A 5,626-nucleotide genomic window follows, 5' to 3' on the forward strand; every position below is an offset into this window, starting at 1 on the left:
TTTGCCCACGAATGTTGATTGTTATTTGCGGCGAGCGACGGCGACCCTGCACCAGCACCACCACCACCTCCTCCTCCTGGTACGACTGCTGCCATTATATTTTTATTATAGATACGTCTAGGTTAGTGAAAAATTATTGCACTGGCCGAGGCGGAGGTGGAACGCTGTATAGAGATTCCGCACTACGCGGAACGTCGTACACCGATGGCGAAGGGGGCGGTAGCGTTTCGTATTCGTTGTCTATCTGTGGTCTCGGTGGAAGCGGTCGGTTGGCGATTCTCGGCTCTGAAATGTCTCTTCTTCTATCGTCTAACGCCTGTATTTGTCGCTGTACGTATCTGTTCAATACGTACTCGTTGTAACCGTAGCCTATTAACGATGTGACCACGAACTGTAGGCCTAGAACGCTCGCTGTCAGGGCCATCAGGTGTCCCATACCCCAATTGGATACGTGGTCGTGAATGTCTTTTGCCGTCTTTATTCTATCGAGCAAGCTTTGAAAAAAGGACTCGTCGGCGCAGATCGGGACGCCGTCCTTGCTTTGCCGCAGAGTTTCCAATATGTCTCGATTCAACCTATGGGCCTCTCGCAGCGACGCAAAGAACACGTACTCTTTCGAATAACGGTCTGGATCGTTATCTGCGTCTTTGGATACTTGCGAGTCTAGTATGTGTTTCTGTTCCCGAGTGAGATTTACGTATGACGTCAATACGTCCTGGAACGTGGGCATTTTTTGTTTTAGATAAAAAAACATGTCCGTTTACGCCACGTTCACTCTGCTGTGCGAAAACGGAAGGGAAGACGACAAACTAGTCAAGGAATGTAGACGCTACCTAGAAGAATACGTGAGACCGCTGCTCGGAAACGACACTTTTTATGTCGAAGACGATAGAAAGTTGTTCCACGGACACATGTACTACACGCCGCCTCCCAGTGCCGAACGGAGGGCCGCGTCGGCCATACGGGGCAACGTGGACCACTTGCTGCACGTCCTGGCCAAGCACGTGGATGCCGCGGACGTTTTGCGCTACGCTTATAATGCCGCCGCGAACGTGTTGGATCACTGTAGATTCGAACAGAGGAGAGAAGAAGAGGAGCAATTGACAGAGTGTAAGAACCTTTTGGAGGCTCGACTGGCAGCGATGGGAGACGAAAGAGGTCGAGACGACAAGTATCTCAAGACTATATTTCACCTGTGAGCCGTAAAGTAATACACGCCTAGTCCGGCAGCCACGCCGACGGCCGTCGAGCTCAACGTAATCGCGGTCATTGCGCCGGACTCCTCGGGCCGAGAAGTAGACGGAGTGTCGGTGCGAGTGAAGCGTTTCTCCATAAAGTCGATGCCGTGAGCCTCGGAAAGTTTGGCGAGAGACGTCTCGTAGGTGGTCAACGATCGTAACGCGAGACTTAGCGTGTCGTCGTAGTCGCCAACTTGTTCCTGTTCGAAGACGTCGCACAAGATTAAATAGTTTCGAATGGTCGTCGCCTGCGTGGAAATTTTTTCGCCGTGTTCGCGAAGAAACTCGTCGGTCGGCAGGCGTTCGTTGGCGAAGGTCGTCATGATTTCGGCCATGGGCCAGAGGTTCCCGTGGCGAAACCAGGTGATTATGCAGACCTTTTCGAGTATCTCGCGGGCGGCCGTCTTGAAGGTTTCGTACACTTCGATAAAGAATCTGAAGACGATCGAGGTCAGTTGAATTTCGAGTCTATTAAAGTTTCTATTTACGTCGTACTTGTAGCGGTTTATGTCGTCAGACGGCTCCGTTGCGGTGGCGGGCGGTCGGAAATCGTAAAATTCCTCCAAGATGTCTTTCCTCACAATTTTGGCGTTCGAGCGCAAGTGCGTCTCGAACCGCGTGATTCCCGGTAGAGTCAGGGCGTATTCCGCCGCCAACCACACGGAAAGTAGGGCCCCGTTGAGCCCCTTTTTGCGAAATACTATCTCTTCCCAACACATGTCGTAGTCCAAATCTTTAACATGGACTCGCCAGTACGGAAAGACGGCGGCGTTCACTTTGCTCCAATTGTTCTTGACGTAAGAATAAAACGAAACTAAATCCATCCCCTATTGTTTTGTACTCGTAACGAGGTGCACGCTCACGCCCGCAAAGAGACCCGTTGCGGCCGACGGAATCACGAGTTTTAATAAGGGATCGATTTTACGGGTGGAGTCGTCGGTCGTAACGGGTCTGTCAGTGGGCGGTGGCAGCTCCTCATCGGTCGTCGTCGCGAATTTACTACTTCGAAAGCGTTTGGGTAGAAACGTGATCTGCCGCTCCATGGCCATCTCGGCGAGGTCCACCCTGTAATTTGACAGCGTGTCCGAATTGTATATGGACCCGCGTTCCTCTTCCGTGGCTTCCACGTCCAACTTTTCGGTTAAAATTTTATAGTTTGACGTACTCAGATGCGAATGCAGCTCTTCGCCGTACATTAGCATGAGTTGGTCGGTAGACAGGTCGCGACCGGCGCACGCCGCCAACACTTCGGTGAGGAACCAGAGCGCGTCCTTGTGTTGGCTGTACCAGACGCGCACGCACAGGTCTTCCAGTTTGGCCAACTCGATCGTCTTTAGACGGTTCTCGTACACGTCGACAAATTTTCGGACCGTGCTGGACGTGATCGGCGCTGCATTCGTAACTCTAAATCTATCCGCAAAGTACTGGTCGACTTGCTTTTCGTAGCGCCATTTGCTCTTGCCATCGTTTTCTTTGCTCAGTGCGGTGTCGTCATCGTAAAACGAGTCAAAGATTTCGGGATCCCTTCGACTGTAGGACGGCCATACCGTCTCCACAAACTTGGTTCGTCCCGGTAAAGTCAGGGCATACTCGGCGACGATCCACATGCGAACTTTGGAATTTAGCATATAGAAAAGTTGTTGTCTACTCAGACCTATGAATTCGTACATCTGTATATTCTTGACGTGTTGGTGCCAAAATCGAAAAGTGCGAAGGGCAACTTTGGTCCAATTTTCCTTTACGTAATCGTAAAACCGTTCGTAGTCTTCTCTCAACGCGTCTCTAGACATTTTTGTATTGATCAACGCGTGATCAAATACGTCCCGACTCCAAGTACCAATCCGATCGCTGTCGAAGGAACGAGGATCGCTACTAGACTACCGACTGAAGGTAGCGGCGTGGCCGATCGGATTCGATTGTTCATCTCTATTAAATCTTGGCGGTAGCTCGCCTCGTCGTTGGTAGACGGTTGCTGTTGCGAATCGAAGGCCTTTTGCAAAAGTCGGACTTGCTCGGGGCCGGCATGAGAATGCAGTTTCTCTCCGTGCAATGATAAGAGCGTCCCGACCGGAATCTTTTGTTTCGCAAATAAGCTCAACGTCTCGGCCGCAAACCACACGCCGCCCTTGTCCAGGGCCCACGCTCGCAAACAAAATCCTTTAAGCTCGAGCGGATCCTGGATTGTGGACAGCGTCTCGTACAGGTTGACGAGCTTGCGGAACGAGGACGAGGTGGGCGTCATTTTCAACTTTGCAAAGTTTCGCTTTATGTGGTCGGCGTACGTCTCGTCCGCGTGGCGACCGTTAGTGGATTCGCGAACGTTTTGAGATGCAAATTCTCTAAAGTCGACTAGGCCCGGAGTAAAGTCCACGGCTACGTCGCCGACCTTTTCGAGGAAAGCTCGACGCCCGGGCATGGTGAGGGCGTATTCTGCAAAGAGCCAGGCTAGTAGAGCCTGAGCATCCGAACCGACGTCGCGGTTCTTGGCCAGTATCCGCGACCACGCGGCGTCTGTGTCCGCGTTTTTGACTTTGGCGAGCCAATACGCGTAGCACATCCAATCCGCATCGGGCCAATTTTCTTTGATCGCATTGTACAAATAGACGTAGGCGTCCATTTTATTATTTATTGAGCACGACGTACCCAGCGTAGGCGAGTGCCGTCAACGACACGCAGTACGGCGAACACAACATTAGGACGACCTTGGTGTCGCCGGCCTTCTTCTTTATCTCCTCGTCCTCGTAGTGAGAAAGAGGAGGTGATGTCTCGTCTTCCTCCTGATTCCTCGGCGCTTCGGAGTATATGTTTCGATTGTAATTTTCGTGCGCGTAGCGCATTCGTCTGTCGTACTCGGCGTCCGAGAGCACGACGAACGAAGCCGATCGATTCAGATCCACCCTCAATGTGGCGTTTAAATTTAACAAATCAATCTTGTAACGCTCCACGTCTCGCTGATTCAACAGGCGAAGCGTGTCTCTATCGGCGATGGCCGGTGCCACGTCTATCTGCTCGGCGACCTCGCGCACAGTGTACTCGCTGATCTGGTGCCAGATACCGTCGAGGTGGCCACCGATCAACAAATCGTCTGCCCTGACGTCATTAGAAACGCAAGTCAACAAGACCTCTACCAGTGCCCACTGGGCGTTCATCTTGCGTTTCCAAAAGGACATGACCACGCCCTGAACGTCGTAGGGAATCAAGCGCAACAACTTTTCGTACGCATTCTTTAAATAAAGTTTTGCCTTTGGCGTAAAATGGACCCCCATTTCTCTCAATCCGGCTTCGCGGACGTATTCGTATCGGTCCCTGGTGATCTTGTCCTGCATTGGAGCTGCGGGCACGCGGAGGAAATCGGTCAACTCGCCTTCGCGTGTAGATAACCTGAGCGTAAACCTAGTGTCGAGACTGAACCAGTGTGCGAGCGACGCTTTAAAGTCTTTGAAAGGTGGAAAGGTCAAAATGTACTCTACTAGCAGCCACGTCAGGTAGCGTCGTCGCGTCGCTGGTTCCATCTCGGTGGAGGATATTTCGCTCAAACGCGAGTACCAATAATCGTAACATTTATTCTCGTAGCTACTCCTATTTTTGCGAACGTGCTCGTACAGAGCTTCCAAAGAAACACCTTCGACAATCATTCGTACGTATTTTATTAAGACCATAGATACCATCGGCCTTTCTTGCACGGCACGTAGTTTTCGCAATGTCCAGAGATTGGTGCAATAAACTCGTGCGTAAACTCGTGGTCCGTGTTGACGCACACTTGTCGAGAGAGTCTTCGCAGGTCTCTTCGGTACGCGAGAATGTCCTTCTCCAACTTGTCTCGCTGCACGTTGTCCGGGTCGAAAGACGCACTCAACTGGTCTCGAATGTTGCGCAGCATGTCGTTCCGGATCTCGCCTCGAATCCAGTCGAGATGCCCGTCCACGATGTCGTAGACACCGACGCCCACCTTTATGCAATAGAGAAGAATCTCGACGAGAATCCACTCGGTGGCCTTGGGCTTTCTCCAAAAGTGCAACACCAGCTCGCGCGTGTCTGCGTCCGACAGTCCGTGCAATCTTTCGTACAATTCCATGAGGTTCGAAACGATTGTCGGAGTAAAATATATGCCCAGCTTCTCCATGGCAATCTCCACTTCTCTAACGTAGGTGTCATATTCGTCCGAAGAGGGAGGTGTCGGCGCAGTCATAAAGTTTTTCAACACTCCTGCGTCGAACTTGTCCCTTCCACCAGTCCACAGGTTGTATCTCGTTTGAAATTCTTCTGCCGACGGTAGAGTATTGGCATATTCAATCACGCACCATTCGAGTATAGTCTTGTCAGACAGCCCCCGCTTGTCCAGTGGAAGAGTAGCGACTCGCACTGGAGCCTGGTCTGCCGATACGGGA

This window comes from Ixodes scapularis, unplaced genomic scaffold (genome assembly GCF_016920785.2).
Source record: "Ixodes scapularis isolate PalLabHiFi unplaced genomic scaffold, ASM1692078v2 PGA_scaffold47__10_contigs__length_4178495, whole genome shotgun sequence".
Taxonomy (NCBI): Eukaryota; Metazoa; Arthropoda; class Arachnida; order Ixodida; family Ixodidae; genus Ixodes; species Ixodes scapularis.